Source organism: Triticum dicoccoides, chromosome 7B (assembly GCF_002162155.2).
Source record: "Triticum dicoccoides isolate Atlit2015 ecotype Zavitan chromosome 7B, WEW_v2.0, whole genome shotgun sequence".
Classification (NCBI taxonomy): domain Eukaryota; kingdom Viridiplantae; phylum Streptophyta; class Magnoliopsida; order Poales; family Poaceae; genus Triticum; species Triticum dicoccoides.
In genome coordinates, this window is record NC_041393.1 from 156,677,897 (window position 1) to 156,687,699 (window position 9,803).

At 42.4% G+C, this 9,803-nt stretch overlaps 1 pseudogene; it reads right to left on the minus strand.

Annotated features, from left to right (window-relative positions):
* Nucleotides 1–4,138: 4,138 nt before the first annotated feature.
* The window catches only part of LOC119338762, a 128,532-nt pseudogene continuing 122,867 nt past the window's right edge, over nucleotides 4,139–9,803 (minus strand).

Below are 9,803 nucleotides of genomic sequence, written 5' to 3' on the forward strand. Positions count from 1 at the left end.
GTCCTGATGGCCATTATCTAGTTTGATTTGCGATGTTGCCGGAATATTTAGTATTTTTTTGGTGGGCTCAAGTGCTTAGCCACTATATTTAGTGTGATGGCGACGTGGCCAGAATGCTTTATTCCTATATGCAAGACTGCATGTACCTGGATATGGCCTAGATTTGTTACGTGCTTAGATTGGCAAGTACATTTTTGTAGAAGTATGCTACATGGTAACCGAATCAAGAAAGGCTAGTCCTGATTGGTTTTAGCTTCAGAGTTGTAATCTTGTACGCCAAGTCCAGCGTGCCGTATATATGTAAGGCCATGGCCGATTGGAAAACCCCAACAATCGATCTATCAATACAAACATTACTTTTTCACGTACGTCTATTTTCTATCGCTACTTCCTGTAGAGCCCTAGAGGCCCTAGGGTTTGGTTGATCTTTGCCGTTTTGCGCTGTAAAACGGTCGTCTCTCCTCCATGAAAGCGAGGAAATCTTTGTTGCTTTGCTCGTAAAGCAATCGTTCGTCGTCACCAAAGCACAACAAATATCCTGGTGTTGCGCGGCGATTTCACGTGCCAACACAATGTAGCCGAGAAGATAAAAGTCCGTAGTACTACAGATGCAACTGGTAAGCCATGCACTACTGAAGGAGGTGGACGTTTAGAGCAAACTACGTCTTTTACTGCCATGGAGAACACCAGCTTAAATTTGTGCACTTCCAAGCTTCCTGTCAACATTGGTGTCCCCTACAGCCCAAATAGGAAGATAGGCAAGAAAGTTGTGATTGAGATTGCTGACAGCATGCCCCGACCTACTAACAAGCCTGTTGATCCTGCAGCAGACGAGGCAGACATGTTTGTTGATCTGTCACCTCTAGATTATGCCAAACAATTTATCCGCAATCCGGCTAGTAGGCAGGAGAGGCACCCCATGGCTTTCACCCCACCGAGCTTTAGTCTTGGCATCGATCGCACTCAGGATGAACCAATGCACGATCCTATGCCTGTTGCCTTTACTTTCCCGGCAGGCACAGTCCCAATGATGGTGCAGCCAGTGGCTAATGGCAGGAAGGCTGTCAAGTTTGCAGATCCCATAGTGCAAGGTAAACTTTTTGGGTTCTAAACTGTGATGGGAAATCTCATGGGATGCACATGTAGTTGTCATTTTTAGGTTACCTAATTTAGTAGTTGATGTTCATATAAACATGGCAACTGATTTTTTTACTAGATGCCAACCATTGGTTTATGTAGAGGTTGATGCATGGAGACTGTAGTTAGTTGCACATGGCAACTGTAGTTGTTGCCACATGCCAACTTAAGTTGATTATACAGGGCAATTATAGCACATTTGGACATGGCTACTGTAGTTGCTGACACATGGCAACTTAAGTCCATTGCGGATGGCAACTGCAGTTGTTGCCATGTGGCAAGTGTAGTGCATTGCAGATGGCAACTGTAGTTGTTGCCATATGGCAGATGAAGTGCACTGCACATGGCAACCATAGTTGTTTCCATGTGGCAGATGAAGTGCACTGCACATGGCAACCATAGTTGTTGCCATGTGGAAACTGCAGTGCATTGACAATGGCAACTGTAGTTGTTGTCTTATGGTAGATGAAGTGCCCTGCACATGGCAACTACATTGTACTATCCACACGGCCAACTTTGTTTACGAATTAACAGTTGATATTGATACTTTCTTACCAGCACTTTCACTTCACATTTTGAACTTCCTGCACAACAATTTGCTTGTCCAAGTCTCTTATCCCACTGTTTTATTCTACTAGCCACCCTTGAGGAGATTTCGTCGTCCCTTGAAGAAGCTTACCGTAGGGTTGAGCAAGAAGCATTAAACATCATGTCCTCACGGAATCAGGGAAAAACAAGTTATGATGTGCCTGGTGAGGCAGTATCTAAGGATACCATCAGAAGTGCAACCCCTGGATCTGTGAAGTAGACGAGGGTAGTTCATGCACCACCAGTGGATGACTTTGAGCCTGATGTTAAGGCTACAAAGGAGCATACCCAACTATACGATATTGTCAAGCATTTCAGAAATGCGAGGTCGAATAGCAAGCACATGAAGGAGCTGAAAGCGTAATGTCCACACCACATAACCGCTTACTTGCTTTTTTGTCCTTTTGGCCATGCATTGTTTATTTTTTAATTTTTTTAGTAGACATGATTCTTTCATGTTATATCACTTTCATACAGCTCATGTTTGGACAGAACCAAAATCATACAATGCGAAGCGACATACGTCGACCTGGGCGATCTTGCCGAGTCTGTGAGGCCTATTGGTAAAATGTCGAGGAATGTAGTTGTGTGTGGGATTGACTTCATCTACAAGCATGTGACATTTGTCCCGACAAGACGATCATGCAGTACAACGTGACCTGCAAAATATGGGATGATGACTTCCACCATAAAATCCCAAGGAAGCATTTTGCCGCGCATCGTGATTTTAAGCTCACACTGAAGAAATATGTGAGTGTTCCTTCTCGTTGTACATTTTTTTCCATGCTATGTTTTTGTTAGCAGTTATACTTCATATGTGGGTTACATACTATTCATGACAGATGTTTCATGTGGCAACAGCTGCCATGTAAAATTAGCGTGAACTTTTTAATGCAACTTATGTGGCAATTTCACTTAAAATATTGGGCAACTTTGTTTACCCATGGATGGCAATTTCTTATAATTACACATGGCAAATGAACCTTTTCCATGCGTTCACTTGGCCACTTGATGGTTGCCTTTTCATGTATCTCTTACTGCATGTGGCAATATTTTTACATATCATTTTTCCAACTAAATCATTCTATTTTAGATGTGAACTATGTTTTTTATTGCCTCTTTTTTACTTGCAGGTCATGTTCCCCATGTTCCAGGAGCTTGCACCAAATGACCCAGATGACAAGTGTGGTCACCACTACGTCATTTGCCTTGACCTGAAGAACCAACGTTTTGAGGTGCTTGATTCAATCCGTTCAGGAGATGATGAAGACTTTACTACTCATGCTGAATTCTTTATCAACAACCTGAAAGAGACCTAGAACTGTCATTACGAAAACTCAAAGGTCCAGATCAGTCACTTTCCAATCGAGTACGCCACGGCTGAGAAGCAAGAAAATGGGTAATTACTATCTTTTTCATGTGTTCACCATATTTTCATCTCTTCATCAAAGTTTATTATGTTTCTGTTTGCATGTGTTCACCTATTTTGCTTCGTTCTAGGCATGATTGCGGGTTCTACATGTTGGAATACCTTGCAAAGTGGGAAGGTCGACGGGTCCTAGTGATCACAGGTGCAATGGTTGTCGAGCTCCGTAAAATATATACATGGACCTGGTTGATGAATGAAGATTTCAACAAGCGGGCTTCAGCATGAGAATTTATAGAGGGAGATGTCAAATCCGCGGACAAGAAGTACAAGTGATCACGTGATTCTCCATACACATGCCTACCTTACATTCTGTGGCTGAGGAATGTAAGGTATCACCTTGTTCTTTGAAACTATGTCCGTGTGCTATATTATGACTGCATCCCCCGTAGCTGTAGTATATAGTGGGTGCGTGTATGTGCCGTTGAATGTTTGTAATATAAGTGTGGACCTGAACCTGTTTAGGTGTGACAAGAACTACTTTCATGTTCACTATTAGTATGTGTTTGTGAATGTGAGTACCAATTGAGAGTTTGAGTGTGTTTATGATGGCTGAAACACGGAAAATATAGTTGATCACACATAGTTAGTGCAAGTAATCACTTCATTTGGTTTGGGTTTTTGCATTGATAACTGTATCGGTAAGCACGGTAGTTCATAAGCAACTGTTCTCTCTCGTGTTTTTGCACGTGATCATTTCAACTGGTTCATACAGAGTATGTATACAATACAATACGCTTTAAACAAAAATGTGTGGACTGAAAATGGAAATCTACGCGATGGCAGTTTTAGTAGCAATTACATGGCAGATTCAGTGCAAGCTGCATGGCAGATTTAGTAGCAACTACATGGCAAATTTAGTTGTGCATACATGGCATTTTCTTCAGTTTCTGTTGTCCACCAACATTCACTCTCACATTTTTAAACCTTAATCGTCTATGTTACAGAATTGTCACCAACACCCAAGTTATAATCCTCCACAGTTGCTTATGGATTGCCCGCCCCTTTCTTTGCTTTCTTGTGATTTGCTTGAATTTCCAACCCCGATTTGTATCGTATCTCTTTTGGACGCCCTTTTGTGACGGAACGGGGCGGGTTCCTGACCTGAGTCCGTGTGCTTGCTGTTCCGTACCCTACCTCCGAGTTTTCAGAGGATGGACCCGTGGACGAAGACACACTTGAAGTGCGGGGGAACCCATGTAAGGCTTCTTCTGCCTTCCTCTTCTTGATCTCATCAAGCTCTCTTTTCAGGGCCTTCCTGTGCTTTTCTGCCACCCTACCTGTCTCATCACTCTTGCATGCTTCATCTATTAGTTCAGCATAGTTCTTGGTCAATACAACATGCCTCACAGAGTCCATGGTTGCCTCTGGTCTGTCATCATGTACAACCAAAACTGCAGTTGATGTTTGTGGCCCCAACGCATCGTCAGCGTCCCAAGTCCACCACCGTCGTATGAAATGGTGGGGCAATTGTGTGACCGCGTGCATGTCCATTACATTGAGTATGTGGCAGCACACAATCCCGTCCCATTCATATTTGCAGCATTGGCAGTAGTATTCACCTTCGTTTATCGAGGCCCTCACAAAGTAGTTCCTTCCTTTGTTCGGGTCTTCAGGTTCTGAATTGGACATGCCCATAAGAGTACACACCTTGTAGGTATGTTCGTCAACCTGGTAAGCTACGTACATGCTGGCACGCTTTATTTCTTCCTGGAATATGCATGTTTTGAGCTTGTTAAATTCTTATATCCTTTTTTGTAGCAACTTTTGTTGAGGTAGATCACAACATAGCAAACGTATTAAAATCAACGATGGCAGAGAATGCTTTTTTTCACATATTTTCTTTGTATTGATTATTTCCCACGGCAGCTGCAGACTATTAACATGGCAAATGCAGTTTCTTTCACATGGCAAATGTAATTTCTTTCACATGGTAACTACAGTTTCTTTCACATGGCAAATGCAGTTTCTTTCACATGGCAAATGCAGTTTCTTTCACATGCAAATGCAGTTTCTTTCACATGGCAAATGCAGTTTATTTTCACATGGCAACTGCAGTTTCTTTCACATGGCAAATGCAGTTTATTTTCACATGGCAAATGCAATTTATTTTCACATGGAAAATACAGTTTATTTTAACATGGCAACTACTGTCTTTCAAATGATCAGCATGTCAAAAGATGGCAACAACTTTGCATTCTACATGGCAACTACTATCTTTCATGGTACTGCAACTGCATCATGCTGCTCTCAATGCACATGAGTTCATCTTACATGTGAAATACAGTTTGCATTATACATGGAAATTATACTACATCCCACATGACAACCACAACACATTCAAAATGGCAGCTATACTTTGTTTCACAACAAGCAGCAACTAATATTTGTTTTTGCAACTACATAGTTTTTTCATTTTGTTTTGCATTCATGTGTTGACTACAGATGTCAGCTTCAAATCAGCAGATATGGCAAACATATTTATTTACTGTTTTTGCATTTTTCAATGTTGAATGTGTCGTGTCGTACATGGCAAATAAGACTGTAAGATCAATCGCTTACTTGTTAAATATCTTGTTGGTGTATATCTTGCTCATATGCCTCTCCATCGGTAAGTATGTTAGCAATTTAGGCTTCTTGAGTGCGGTGTTTGCTTCTTGTTGTAGCTCAGATCCTAGTATTTTCTGTTGCAAAGCTAAATATTGCTTGGCAAACTACAACAATGAGTTGCCAGGGCTCACGTAACGCTTCAAAACAACATTGAACCCCTCGCTACATTGTGTAGTCTGCAGAAATGGAAAGAAGCAGTGCATGAAGTAGGCCGGCACCCAGTACATTCCCTTCTCCCACAAGCTATTTAGTGTCTCATTGTCTTGGACTTGGTATGTTTCAATCATAGTCTTCCAGCTCCGTTCAAACTCCTCCACCGTCAAGCTGGGGTCCACACACAACTCGAATGCCTTTGTGTAGCCCTGGACGATCATCAAAGAATGGTCCTAGCGTCTCTTTAGCCTTCTTAATAATATGCCACCTGCAGTGCCTATGCACTGCCAACGGAAAGACCTCCTCTATGCCTGCACGCATGCTAAAATCCTGGTCTATTATTATGTTCATCGGAGCAAGTCCATCCATGCACTCCAAGAAGGTTTTGAATAGCCAAGTGTAACCATCTGTATCTTCATTCCGAACGAGACCGGAACCGGACTGCAAGGACTGATTGTGGCTATTTATTCCTATGAATGGAGCACATGGCATCTTGTACATATTCATGAGATATGTCGCGTCGAACAAAATGCAATCACGGAAATGTTTGTAGGCTCTTCTTGCAGCACCATCCACCCAACACATGTTTCTGACACTGTCCTCATTGTCCAATCTTATCCTGTAGAAGAAATCATAATCTACTTTTGCTTTCTCTTCGAAGTAGGCTATTGTGTCTTCTATGTCAGCCAACCTGCTCTCTCTATGGCACTTTGCCTTTAGGTTTGTGATGTCTTCTGATATGTAGGGCATGCTACTCAGACTACCATCTCCGCTATGGATCAGGGACAATATTTGGACCATTCTTGGTGGACCGATGTTACAATCATGTAGCAACCTTATGAATTTCTTCTCAATGGGACTAAATCCTCTGTGGGTGCTTAGAGATTTTACTATGTCAAACTTCTTTATGAGGTCGTGGTTGTGTTCTTTGAAATATTCGGTGATCACCCACCATGCTCCATTTGCATTTAGCTTCATCCGGACAGGGCATTCCGTCTTGAGAATGATGCCTCTCTTTTGTTCCGGCATGACAGGCACAACACCTTTACTCTTCTTGTTCTTTCGTGCCTTGTAGCACCTTATCTCACCTCTGCTGTACTTGTTAGTTTTTTTATTTTTCCTATGGTATTCTGTGTTCACCGCAAACCCATGGAACATTGCATATCTCTGGTAGTATTCCTTGGCATCTTCAAACGAACCAAACCTTTGCCCAACATATGGTGGTTGAGGTATCATGATTTTCGATTGTCCATCTTCTTCTTCCCCTTGCGCTTCGTCATCAGTTTCAGCATTCACTTCAGTATTGGCAACTATTTCATCTGCTTGAGTGTTGCTTGTGCTGGTGTGCACAGGCGTGCTTGTCGTCATTGCTATAATGATTTCCATTTCTGACACTGATTCTGCATTGTTTGTGGTAGCATTGGTGACTTGCTCGTGGAATGCTCCTTCAGTGTGCTCTGAGGTTCTCGCGGTAGATGTTCCTGCGCCGCTGTTGATTGTAGTTGAAGCTCCTACAAAAAATCAGGTACGTGTATAAGCAGTATTGCTTGAATGGCATACTCATCGTAATGAAATATAGTAGCTGCATTCGATTGTTCATGGCAACTGCATCTGAAATATGGTACACAACTGCAGATGTATAATTTACATGTATAAAGTGCTGGAATGTTCAACTTTGAAATCATGGCAACTGTAACCCATCCTTTTTTGGCATGATATCATTCATATACGCAAGTCTTGAGCATCTGCAATTTGCCATGCATGGAAACTGCAGTTCTCTAGCCATGCCAGCTACAGTTGCCAAGTCATGGCAACCAACATCTTAACATCAAAACTTGCATTCTAGATATGAGCCCAGAGGGCAAATGCAGATAATCACAAATGGCAAATACACATAGACAGTAATTGACAAATCCAGATGATCCTAGATTACTAATGGACCTATTCACTTGGTGGCATTTGCCACCACCACCGTGACAATGCACTTTCTCAATGCTTTTGCACAAAGCAAATGCATTATTTTTTCTTGGTTCATATATTACCTTGTTGTGCGACATGTGCTAATCGAAGTTGGTGTGCCACTTCAATTTGGTGCGCTGTATCTGATTACCGATGGCCTGCAATGGTGAAGCTTGCCACGAGACCTCTGCTGGTGTGGTTGCACCATAACAACCTGCGATCAGGTGGAAGTTAGCTTTGAAATCATGGCAAACATGGTCCAGCATGCAAGGAAACTACAGTTGACAAGCATTGACCAACTGCAGTGGTTCAGGCATGGCAACCGTAGTTGTTAAAACATGGCATATGCAGTTATTCAGTCATGGCAACTACAGTTGTACAGACATGGCAACTGCAGTTGTTGATACATGGCAACTGCAGTTGTACAGACATGGCAACTGCGTGCAATTACATATGGCAACTTTCAGTCCTACATTTAATTTGACACACGCAGTTGTCCACATATGGCAAATACAGCTGTCCAGGCATGGCATTTGCACTTGCCATCATTTTTTTATTTCTATCAGCTACAAATTCAAGTTACCATCTTTTCTTTATTTATCGTCACACCATGCAAACACTAATGTCATCTAGTTTCATTTCCTGATACATTGTCCGCAAGATCATTTCATATGTCTCACCTGCATACGATGTTGATGGCAGGTATCCGGTTGCCACCTATCGCCACGTGCTGCATGATGGTCCTGTGTTTTTGCAAAATACTCGTAAGTCTTGCCAACCTTGCAAGTTTTATTCGCCACATCAACATGTTATTTTCTTTTGCGTAACCTTGATTCTCCACATTTGCTACTTGAAGTTGGTTTCCCGTATATCTATCACCGATAGCCCCTTGTGTTCCAGCTTGCCACGGTATCCCTGCCTGTGTGGTTGTGTCATAAGAACCTACGAACAATGTCATTGTAGTACATAAGTAGAATACCATTTTGAAGTCCACAAACATGTCAGCTGTCCTTTTTTGATCATGTATCGTACCTAAGCTCGCATACTGCTCTAGTAGTGGCAGCAATGGTCCTGCGGAAATGAGTTGATTGTACTCTATTGCATCCCAAGATGGCGCTTGCGGCCTTCCAGAAAACCAAGGACCAGCCCTATCTTCATGATTCATTTTCTCTGCTTTTCCCACTGTGTTTTTAGTCACTGCACGAATAAGAACGCATTATTATTTGAATTCCATTTTTTGATGTTTGCACATAAAAGGAAACATGGCAATCTTATCACATTTCTGGCATAAACAACTATTACAACATGGAAAGTAGGAATCATTGTATGCATTTTTCGGATGATAGGGCATGCATGTTCATCCTCTTTCTGCAATCTGGATGGCAACTAGTATGTTGAACTGATGGAAACTAACAATACAATATAATGGCAACTAACAACATAACATGATGGCAACTGACAACATAGATAGGTGGCAACTATTTTTTCTCCCTATATGTACTGCCCAAATTGCTCTGTTCTGCCCTGTTCTTAGTGAATCCCAAACATCCTTCTCGAACACCTACTGATAGCATCTGGAACCTAAATTCTAGATCAGATCCATGATAGAACATGGCAAATTTTTGATCGTTGGAGGGCAGATGAGAATAAACATGAACGACCGGAACTGTGGATCCAGTTGCCATCTACATGGGAAATCTACAAGTGAAATTTGTGGGGACGGGAGGGGGTGGGGGGAGGGGGGGTTGGGGAACGAGGAGGAGATAGGTTTCTAACTTGTGTGCTTGTTGCCGTGTTTTCCGTCGATGGGGAGTGTGGGTGCTAGCGATCTGATCTAGTTGCCATGGCAACTAGAGAAGGAAGACGACGGGGGTAGGGGAAGATCTGCCGATGCAGAGGTTGGATACAAGGACGGACGATGGCAATGTGG